This window comes from Lethenteron reissneri, chromosome 44 (assembly GCF_015708825.2).
Source record: "Lethenteron reissneri isolate LAM-NWPU_2019-01 chromosome 44, ASM1570882v1, whole genome shotgun sequence".
Classification (NCBI taxonomy): Eukaryota; Metazoa; Chordata; class Hyperoartia; order Petromyzontiformes; family Petromyzontidae; genus Lethenteron; species Lethenteron reissneri.
Window position 1 is genome coordinate 8580721 of NC_083822.1, and position 12450 is coordinate 8593170.

Here is a 12450-nt window from a genome sequence, read left to right on the forward strand (position 1 = left end):
CACAGCTTTACATTTTTAAATATCAAATTCAGCGTAATTTTTTTTTTTTCGTCCAGTAATTGGTGACCGAGTTGAGACCATGAACTCACTCCACTCGAGAACCCGGTTTAATCATATACGACTGGAACCTGGATTTGAACCGAGGCTGTGAGGTCCGTAGTCTTCGTCATGGCTCGGTTCTGGCGAGACCTCCCGGCTCTGTATCCTGGTGGTGGTTTCGCAATGCTGGTCAGAACACTTTCTGAATAGGTGAGTGAGCGAGTGTGTGGGTGTGTGTCTATGAGCATTTGGGGAGCGGTAGTGTAGCGGTTAGCGCGCTGCACTACGAACCTGGCGACCCGAGTTCGATTCCCGCTCACGGCAAACACCAGTGACGATTATCTGAACTGGTCCCGGACCCTCCCCTAGGTCGACTCAGCCTCAAATGAGTACCTGGTGCGGTGTGTAAACATCGCCGCTAGGGAGACAAAGGCGGTCGGGCGTGGTGCTGGCCACCCACCCCCTCGTGTACCGTTCCGGCCTTCATAAGTGCTACGCTAACAGCACTTGCCCCTACAGTCTGTTAAGGCTCTACGGGGGATCTTTGTCTTTGTCTATGAGCATGGGAGGGAAGGGGACATAATGAATGTATCTTTTGAATACAAGCACCGCGAATTATTTTTTCACTTGGGCTTTTAAGTAACAATTTTTTTCTAAATACGAAACATCTTATCCCATTATGGAAAGTTCCTTTTTTTCTCTCAAATAAATGAAATTTGTTTTAAAACAATTATGCCCTAGACAATGTTAAGTATTTCGACTGATGATAAACATTGGCTTCAATATGCACCCATATTCCACCGTTCCATTGCGATTCCTTTTTCTATATATATATAACAACGCATTCATTTCAAAACGCATTCAGAAGTAATTTGACGTTAATATTTCTTGCCAGCGGTGCGAGAGAAACCCGCAAATCTTATTACCCCGTTTGAGCAAGTCAAGGAACATCTGCCCGGAAGATGAACAAATTTCATCCCTAAGAAATATATATTATTTTTTTAATTATCCGAAGACCAAACAGACCGTTTACATAAGGCAGACGCAGCGGCGCCTTTGAGTAGGCACTGACAGTTTGTCAATTTCATGTTTTAGCCCCGTCCGCCCGTTTGCGGGTTGTTGTTTTTTTGCTTTTCAAGACGGCACAACAATGTTGACAATTTCTGGAATTCTGCACTTTTCTCATACTGGAACTGCTGCTGACGTTGTGGAGCGGTGTGTGTGTAGGGGGGGGGGGGCATCTCGTCTGGCTATGAATGTATTGTTACCTGTCAAGATCATTTGTAACACCCTTGATTCCCCTTCACTTGCCCAATCACCGCCCTCCCTCCTCCCCCGGAGGTTGACTTATCGTAAATAATGAGCGACGTTGCGACGAGCGCTGCTCGTCACCACAAGTAACGAAGGCGAGCGCGTTCAACATTTTCATCAGCCGCGCTCTGACGTCCACCAAGCCATCGAATCATCATGAAGCGCAACCGGCGGAGAACGCGAAAATAATGAAATATATCTCCTTCCCGCAATTAGCTACGAATTGTGTTGTTGTTGTTGTTGCTATTAACATGTTACATAAGTACGCTAGCTTATTATTGTTATACTTTTGTGTTGTGTCTTACGTAGTTTTGGTGTCTAATTAGGACACTTTTATTTCAGACATTCCCCATTGCTTTATCCACATCTGCCAATGTACCAATGATTGTGGTGGTGATGGCGATGATGGCGGTGGTTGTGGTGGTGGGAATAATGGTGGTGGTGATGGTGCTGGCAGTGATCATGGCGATGATGGTGGTGATTACAGTGATCGTAGCGGTGATTACAATGAGGATAATGGTGGTGACAATGGGAACAACGATGATTGTGTTGGTGGTTGTGATGACAAAATAACGATTTTTCTTGCGTATGGCGGTACGTTCAGCAGCTAAATGCGAATGGATGATGATGATGTATAATGGTTGTAGCGTTAACGATAAGGATGATATTTGTGGCGGTGGTGGTGGGGAGTAGAGGTGCAACATCACGTGCATTGTGCGACCCGAGTTCCAGTCTCGCTCATGGCCATTATCAGTGACGATTATCTGAAGCGGTTCTGGGCCTCCCCTAGGTCGACTCAGCCTCAAATGAATACCTGGTGCGGTGTGTAAACATCGCAACTGTGGAGATAAAGGCGGCCGGGCGTGGTGCTGGTCACCCACCCCCTCGTGTGCCGTGCCGGCCTTCATAGGTGCTCACTAAGAGCACTTGCCCCAACAGTCTGTTAAGACTATTCTGGGGATCTTTGTCTTTGGTGGTAGTGAAGGTACTGTGGGGAACGGTAGTGTAGTCTTTAGCGCGCTGCGCTACGAACCTGGGGACCGGGGTTCCATTCCTGCTCACGGCCAACACCAGTGATGATTATCTAAACCGGTCCTGGGCTCCTCTTAAGTTGACTCAGCCTCAAATAAGCACCCGGTGCAGTGTGTGAACATCAGTTTGAGGCTACAAAGGCGGCCGGGCGCCGTGGTTACCGCCCACCCTTTTGTGTGTCTTGCCCACCTTCATAGGTGGTGCTCCTCGCGAACAGCACTTGCCCCAACAGTCTGTTAAAGACGATACGGGGGTATCTGTGTGGTTCGTTGTGGTTGCGGTGGTGATGGTGTTTACCCACACACCTTCAATATCCACCTGAACACGAGCACCTCAAAAACCTATACCCCACCCCCGCCCCCCCGCCAACTTTATTGTAACATTTTCCACGTAGCAACCACACACACACACATCCATGTAAAAAAAACCCAAAAATATATAACATATTAAAGAAAAGTTATACGAAGTAAAATAAGGCAATACTGGATTCATGCATTTGTTGCAACGTCTCTTGTGGTGTCGCCAATGTTGTTCGAAGGTGCAGGCATTCACCAGAACACGCGTTTATTTGTCGTTCAGGTCACCGACCTTGCCTGCGTAAATGCGCGTGAACACAGCTCACACGCGCCTTCTGATGTAGACGCTCGTCTCAGTCTCTGCAGGAGGTGGCGGGGGGGGGGACCATCTGTCGCTTGTGAAACTGTGCCGGCAAAACTTCCGGTGATGGTTGTGGCACCTCGTCGCTGTACCCATTAAATGTCTCCTTTGTGCCTCCTCCTCCTTATCCCCGTCTCAAAGCTGCGAGTACATCCAAGCGAGGTGTCTCTTTCTTGTCTGCTGCCGAGGGAACAAAAGATTCCGAGTCGATTGTGAGAGCCCGAGAAGAGATCGCGTTCTCTCCACCCACAACCGGGTCGCTGTCATCGCTTTACACAACAATAAAAATAAGTGTAACTTGCTGTTCTGACGACGACTGTCACGTCACGTGGTTGTATTACGCAGGTGAAACGACACACTTTGAATGCGCGCGATCGTTTACATGGGCGTCATTAAATACTGATTGCGAAGCTAAGTAAAACAAAAAGCGAATGTGGATGTAGTTAGCATATTGTTTCCTGCGAGTAATGGCATTCATTTTGTAACGTTTTGCTGTGCTGGTAGGTTACACAGAGCGGGTTTAATTGTTCTGTGTAAGAGCATGTGTGAATGTGTCGCAATTCTGCTGCTGATGCATTCGCAGGGAAATGTTAAAACAACAACAAAAAACTCGCGTTTCGACTGGCTCGCCTCGCTTGCGATGGCTTTCAGCTTCCAGCGAATTGCAAACGTTATCTGTGAGGTTGTTTATATATATGTGCGAAAATTAAATTGTTGATACTACACCTCCGCTACCAATGCTCTATCCCCTCCGCCAGATGCCGCAGCTGTTGGTGCTGCAGAAGAGACACGCAACCTCCAATGTCTGCCCTGAAAGTCTCCCGCAGTCTGCTCATAGCCTCGCACAGAGACCCATAGACTCACACAGAGACCCATAGACGCACACAGAGACCCATAGACTCACACAGAGACCCATAGACTCGCACAAAGAGCCATAGACTCACACAGAGACCCATAGACTCGCAAATAGACCCATAGACTCGCACAGAGAGCCATACACTCACACAGAGACCCAAAGACTCACACAGAGACCCATAGACTCGCACAGAGATCCGTAGACTCACACAGAGACCCATAGACTCGCACAGAGAGCCATAACCTCGCATAGAGACCCATAGACTCACACAGAGACCCATAGACGCACACAGAGACCCATAGACTCACACAGAGACCCATAGACTCACACAGAGACCCACAGACTCACAAAGAGATACAGAGATTCACACAGAGACCCATAGACTCACAAATAGATCCACAGACTCACACAGAGACCCATATACTCACACATAGACCCATAGACTCACACAGAGATCCACAGACTCACACATAGACCCATAGATTCACACATAGACCCATAGACTCACACATAGACCCATAGATTCACACAAAGACCCATAGACTCACACATAGACCCATAGACTCACACAGAGACCCATGTAATCGCAGAGTGACCACACAGATGCGTCCTCACCACAGTCTCCCGCCATCTGCTCTTAGAGCTCTTTTCTTCACCTTGGTCACCAAACTGGTGAAGAAAACTCGACTTGGATGTCTCGATAAGCCCCTCACCAATTCCACACACGTGTCTTCATCATGACGGCATCACTCACCTCCTGCCGGCTGCTGCCTTGCTTCGTCGAGTCCCAAGGTGTCCTCACGCAACGTACGCAATATTTAAAATACAGCTCAAGGACACCACCATCAACGCTCACGAAGCAAATACGCACGGCACGTCATACACAATTCTACGCTCATACCGCCTTCTCACAGTTTAATATGAAAAAAGCAATATTTTTATATAAAACGACAGAAATTGAAATGCACGAAATAGGATCGTCGTTAAATAAGAGTGCACTTCGATAAAGTTGTCTAGTGGAGTTTCTCGAGACGCGATGTTCGCGCGGGAGGGATTCCTCCGCCGGGTACGGCGAGCGGACTGGGCGGGCAAAATCCGGAGCTCGCCGTGATCGATTCGATCTGCCGACGCGGCAGCTAAAGGACATTGGCAAGATTATTCACCCCAACCACCCCCCCCCCCCACAGGCAGCCATTATAATAAATGGCTACACGACAGTTAGTGAGAAGATCGGCAGGCCGCGCGTGTCGGTATTCCCACCTCTTACGTGTACACGTACTGGACAAGCGTGGAAGAGTAGGCCTACGAATGTGCACGAGGCTTCTCGAGGGAGTCCCTTTAGAGCGGTGGTTCTCACGTTTTTTTGGCGAATGTACCCCCCCCCCCCACCTTGTTGAAATGTGTTTCAACCGAGTAACCTCCCTTGCCTGACCCAACGTGGTTCTGAGAAATAAATGCGTGAATAGTGACCGTTAATGTTTTACTGGTAGGCACTTCCTGGTACTGGTAGGAACCTCCTGGTTACACCAGCCCACAGGGGATTATTGTGTCCGTCCGTCCGTCGTGTAGGGAGGGGCTGGGTGGGGAGGGAGGGGCTGGGTGGGGAGGGGAGGGTGGAGAGGGGCTGGGTGGAGAGGGTGGGGTTGGGTGGGGAGGGGAGGGTGGGGAATGTTGGGCTGGGTGGGGGGTGGGAAGGGTGGGGCTGTGTGGGGAGGGGCTGGTCACCCCGTGGTGCCCTTATAAAACTAAACGTTTAACCTACTCACGCCGGCTTGTGCCCGCCCTCACAGTCGGGCATATTTGCGGAATACACCACGCCGCCATTGACCCTGGCCATTGACCATGCAACCCAACGTTCCTCTACCAGCTCCCTCCGCAGGAATGTGTTTATTACTTTTACCAATTGTCCATTCTGTGAGGTATCCTGACGAGCTAGTAACTGCAAGCGAATTCAAACAAAGATGCACAACTGACGTTCTGCATGCGTCATGTAATTTGTTCGCGCTCAAAGCAACATTGTTGACCACCAATGAGTTTATGAAGGTATTTGATATCCTTATAGATTACCACACGGATTCAATGGTTACCGTAGTTAATCTTTATCGGCAGATCCGTACGTGATTATTGACCAACGACTTTCGCGCATGGTATAATTTCACACATTTACAAATCACCTCACGCACTCGCTGGGACATTGCCACGTAACCCCCATGGGTCGACGTGACCCCCGATTGAGAACGTCTGCCCTAGCGTTCCCTCTCTCGTCGAGTCCCTTCCGCCAGCAGTGGCGCGAGCAAGCAATTGCAGGGCTGCGCCTCTAACTTTCAACGTGATATGCTCCGGGTTTTTTTAACGTGTCCCACCGTGAAGTTAATTTCATTTCAAAGCACGATACTCGAGCGGGGAGGGTTTCAAATCACGGGCATCGTTCAACTACGTGAGATCTGTGCCACCTTATTCTTAGGTTTTTTTCGGTAAAGTTACGTAGGTAAAAAAATAAAATTAAAATTAATAAAAGTAAAATTAAAATAAAATAAAAATCACGACGTTTAAACTTTTTATTTTACTTTTATTAATTTTAATTTAAGAAATTTACCTACGTGACTTTACCGAAAAAACCTAAAAATATGAATCCGTGCAGTCGCGACAGCTTCAAATCTAGAATCTGTGCCATCTCCCCGCCACCCAAAACTCAGCTTCTCCTCCTCCCTACCAGCCCCCACCCCTCCTCCACTCTCCCACCAGAGCTGACAAACCATCCCGTGTGCTTTTAGTGTTGGCGTTAAGCTTCCTTCTGAGTGAGCTGAATTAAGTGGTAATACTCGTCGGGATGATATGCGGATATCTAAGCTTGGCAGATTCATAAAATGCCGGCGCAAGCTTTCAATAAGGAGCGGTAACTGCAAAGCCCCGTAGTAAATGATAATTATTTATATTATTTTTCTCATCTCCCTCTCTTTCTCTCTCTCTTCTTCTTGACCTATTATTGAAATAGCTCGCGACGGAGCGGACAAATTGCAAGGGAGTCATTTCTTTGACACTGCAAACAGTGAACGACCAAACGGACGGCGCACAGGCTCGAGTTTGCCTCGGCTTTTCCAGGCGTCTGGTGTGTTAGAGAGATTTTTTTGTTGAAATGGAGGTTTTTTTTTTGGGGGGGGAGGGGCGGTGGTTAGATCGTGTAAATATAAATGTGTCTAATTCTAGATTTGAAGCTTTCGTGACTGCAATGATTCATATTCTTAGGTTTTTTCGGTAAAGTCACGTAGGTAAAAACATTAAAAAGTAAAATAAAATAAAAATCACGACGTTTCGGAGGCAACACAAGCTTCTGTCTTCATGTGGTACCGTCACAGCCACGACAGCTGTATGTTTTTACCTACGTGACTTTACCGAAAAAACCTAAGAATATAAATGTGTCGTTAAACCAGCCACCACCCGACACGGCCAATTCAGCACGGTTTGCACATAAACGGAAGATGACAATTGGTTACTAGTACAACACACTGGTGTGCTGTACTAGTAACGAATCGGCATTTTCTGTTTACGTGACAAACCGTACTAACTTGGCCATATCAGATGGTGGCGGGTTTAACGACACATGTATATATTTACGCGATCTAACTAAAAAAACCTATATTATCGACGATATTGGTCGCGAAAGCCTATGCTTTAAACTGATATTTGTGTTGTTATTTTCTTGTTTCTTGTTAAGATAGTTTTTTTTTTATTTACAAAACTTATACGGGAAGCAGTTTGAGAAAATCAAGGATTTGCGAAGGTTAAACAGTTCTGCCGGGTATCCTCATCATCACCAGCACCACCATTGCCATCTTCATCCCGTCATCATCGTCTCATTAGGTGATCTTTATTGCAAGGCCCGCGGGCCACTCGTGACCTCTAGCGCCGCCTCTGACCTGCATCCCCCCAGACAATGCACAACTTGTGAAACACTCCCCATCAACATCCCCCGGACAATGCACAACTTGTGAAACACTCCCAATCAACATCATGCCCCCGGACAATACACAACTTGTGAAACACTCCCAATCAACATCATGCCCCAGGACAATGCACAACTTGTGAAACACTCCCCATCATCATCATGCCTCCGGACAATACACAACTTGTGAAACATTCCCATCATCATCCCCCCGACCAATGCACAACTTGTGACACACTCCCATAAACATCCCCCCGGACAATACACAACTTGTGAAACACTCCCATCAACATCATCCCCGGACAATGCACAACTTGTGACACACTCCCATCAACATCCCCCCGGACAATACACAATTTGTGAAACACTCCCCATCATCATCATGCCCCCGGACAATACACAACTTGTGAAACACTCCCATCATCATCCCCCCGACCAATGCACAACTTGTGACACACTCCCATCAACATCCCCCCGGACAATACACAACTTGTGAAACACTCCCATCATCATCCCCCCGGACAATACACAACTTTTGAAACACTCCCATCAACATCCCCCCGGACAATGCACAACTTGTGAAACACTCCCATCAACATCCCCCCGGACAATACACAACTTGTGAAACACTCCCATCAACATCCCCCTGGACAATGCACAACTTGTGAAACACTCCCCATCATCATCATCGTTGTCATCATCGTCGTCGTACTGCTGTCAAACCCCCAATGGTTTCAAATGGTGTGGCGGCCCTCGCACGCTGATGATGTCTTATCGGCGACAGTGACCCCCCCCCCCTCCCCCCCATCTGAAAGTGAGTGATGGACACTGCTGAGTCATGCGTCAGCACTCTCCCTCGCCCGATCAAGACCACTGGGCGCAACCCCCCACCACCAGCCCCCCCCCCCCTTACACCACTGCCCCCCCCCGCCCCCCCCCGAAGTTACTAGGCCACACTACACAAGTAACACAGTAATGCAACACGCTCGTCAAAAGCACTGCCGTAAAAATATACACACATGTAAAAGGCGACGTTTCAGGCAATGTCCCTTGCTCACATCCTTCACAGCACATGCGTATGCCTACGAGGTGGAGGGAATACGCCGAGAGACGGTGCGTCCGTGCCTCTCGTCAACGCGCAGCGAGCGAGGCGTATGTTTGGTGTAAGAAATCCGTTCCGTATCGTGCGTTTGCGTGTTTTGTCAATGCAACGTGGCACCAATGTCCTCCGCTCACAATGATCGATTTCTCCTGCACTGTATCCATGCCGTAGCCTGCGCTTGATGTTGAACATTTTTGTCCACGTTTCATTCTTAATCATCGTCGTCATTCCCATCATCTTTCAACGATTGAGGGTATTGTCATTAACATGCAATTTTATTGGTTCTTTCGGTAAAGTCACGTAGAATGGAAATAATAAAATAATAAAAATAAAACATAATAAAATACCGTATTATGTTTAATTTTTATTATTTTATTATTTCCATTCTACGTGACTTTACCGAAAGAACCAAGAAGTTGAATCCCTGCAGTCACGAAAGCTTTAAATCGAAACATGCAATTTGTTATGGCAGGATGTGTGCTCTTAATGAGCAGGCGTCATCATCATCATCACTGTTATAATGGCCCAGACACACATATCCTTCAGTGTAAACTAGGTGGCACTATATTGCAACTAAACGTCCATTTGCAAGGGAAACCTGTATCACAATAGCAATCCAGAACACGCGGCATATTACGGGACTATTTGGATTCAAATAGCATATAAATGTCAACACATCTTAAGCCTCTATTTATATATAATAGAGGCAAGTCACATGTGGCAATGTGAGTCTCTGGTTTCCCTGTGTCAGCCTACGGGTGTCTAAGCAAAGTCTGTGGGTCTCGTTGTGAGTTTAGGGCGCCTATGGGAGTCTGTCGTCTCTATGCGAGTGTGGGCTTCTTTGTGCATCTGTAATAAACCTTCTCGAGACGGCTTCTGGAATCAGTCCTTTATTTTCCACTTCCACAGTTACACAAACTCCCCGTTGTTGACAGGCAATGGGAAGCGGGCAGACGGCCAGCAAAGTCGCACCCCGCGCACGTGGCACCCAGAGCCCCGTACGCGCGTGGCTCCTGCTCTCTTCGTTCCCAGGTCTGCTCCCGACTCCTCCGTCTCTCCCCCTCTTAACCCCTGGGTCACGTGGTACTCCTAAGCCAATCCTCAGTAGTCAGCGTTGACCGCTCCAGATCACTCTCCGTCAATTCCCGGGACCACGCCCCTGATCCGGCTTCCCATTAGCTGAGGCCAAGATTGTCCAAGCCAATCACCTTAGCTAACATGCCGTGATCACGCCGAGGCCATGCTCCCGGGCTCTCCCCTCATTGGCTACAAAGCGGGACCGGCAAGCCGATCGCCACGTGAGCCATACATGGCTCTTATTACACATCTCTTATGCAATTCCATCTGGGACAATGGCGTCAGCGCATGCTCGAGTCTCCCTATACAGAAAGCAGGGCACGAGTGTTGAATAGAGGGTAAGAGGCAGACTGTGCTGGGCACCCAGAAAGCTCTTGAGCCTGGAACTGAGCAGTCTGACGGAGGGACGGATGGCTGCTGCTGCTGGGGGAAACAGACTACCAGACTTTTGGTGGGGGGGGGGGGCGTTGCAAAGGAGGAGGAGCGACTTCCCAATGAGCAGGGATTGATTGGCCGGGGGGGTGGGGGGGAAGGCGGGTGGGGTGGGTGCTTCGGCAGAAATCCTTGGTTGCTGGAGTGGATAACCGTTGAGCAGTGTAAAGTAAAAAATAGGACTTAATATTTCAGGGAGATGCATTCTGAGTGAGGTGCGCTTGAAATATCATGCATATTCATATTGTCTGAGCAATGAGTGCAATCGCCCATTTAAAAAAATACCTGGGACGGAACAGGTCTGAACAATCCAATTTGTCCAACTGGTTGTGCGCAAAATTTCGATTTAAAGCTTTCGTGACTGCAGGGATTCATCTTCTTGGTTCTTTCGGTAAAGTCACGTAGAAGGGAAGTAATAAAATAATAAAAATAAAACATAATGAAATAATTCTCACGACGTTTCGGCCACAACGCAAGCAGCCGCAAGTAGCCATCCTAAAATAATTCTCACGACGTTTCGGCCACAACGCAAGCAGCCGTCCTTCACCTGAGGACGGCTGCTTGCGTTGTGGCCGAAACGTCGTGAGAATTATTTTATCATGTTTTATTTTTATTATTTTATTACTTCCCTTCTACGTGACTTTACCGAAAGAACCAAGAAGATGGTTGTGCGCACTTTAGCAAGTGACATCATCATCATCATTACCATCATTCTCATTGCGCTGCTGGATCGAGGCTGCTCCGTACACAAAAAAGCCACTGCCTGAGGAATATGAATGAAACATTAGCGAGCAATTATCTGCATTGAGCCAAGACACCAGTGGCTCAGCTGCAACATTTTCATGTTTGCACTAGAACACAAAGACGGCCTGAGGTTTTAAAGAGTTGAACAACAACAAGAACAACAACAACAATTTCTCTGCTACTGCTGCGTTGACAGTGGTGCACAAGCGCAAATAACATAAATAACCCAACACGACCGTCAATAACATTGCTATAAAGGAATATATATAATAGGCGACGTTTAGGCAATGGCCGTTCTTCATAGCAAAGAGATGTAACTATGAAGTAGGGAAATCAGGGCCTCCCAGAGGTTCCTACAGGCTATGTACAGATTGCCATATGGCATTTGTTTTACGTGTGTTCAGTTTGTTGTCCTTCACCCGATACGTACGGTGCAAAAGAAGTTCAACACACACACACACACTGACACATTTGCCACATCAACGAGAGGCCCCGTTGTGGGGTTCTCTTTTGTGTGATGAGGCCTGAGCCAAGTCGCCTATTTTTCGTTTTAGTTTTCAACTTTCATGGTCGTGCTACTGATGAATGTGTTGACTTTTGTTAAAATTATTGAATCCAGGGCTGGTCTCACATGTCGGGCTTAACGCTTGCAGGGGACCGGGCCTTCTTCGGGGAGGCTTTGTGATTGACGCACGCAGTCAGTCACATTTCACACGGATGAAAACAAAAACACCTTCCTTTGTATGAATATATTTTATTGGACTATGCGTCAATGTGGATCTCTGAGACGGCAGAATAATTCACTTGGGTCCATTATCGGTAGAATAAACAGTTTGAGAATGCTTCAGGTGAGAGGATTAAGTGGAGGCTAAAACAGCACTTACAGGGGGCGGGGAGTCTCAGAGGATGCTTTAAAATGAAGAAATGGAACAGGATGCGTTTTACTCTCTCCCTATGACACAAACGTCCAAGTGACTTCCTGCCACTCAATTCAGTAGTGGGACTCATCTCCAGTTTACAGACCTGCAGAGCCAGTGGTTGAAATTCCACATTCTTACGATGACAGCGAGTCGATGCATCAGACAAGCTCTGTTGATACCCCCCCCAAAAAAAATGTTACTTGTTTAATCGACCCCCTTTCTCATAGTCATGAAAGGCTGCATCAACCCACCAAAACGGCTTTGAAATTACAACCTCCCAAATTGCGAGCCACCTGAGCAGACGATGATTCTACAGCCCCGTGTCAATCCACAACAA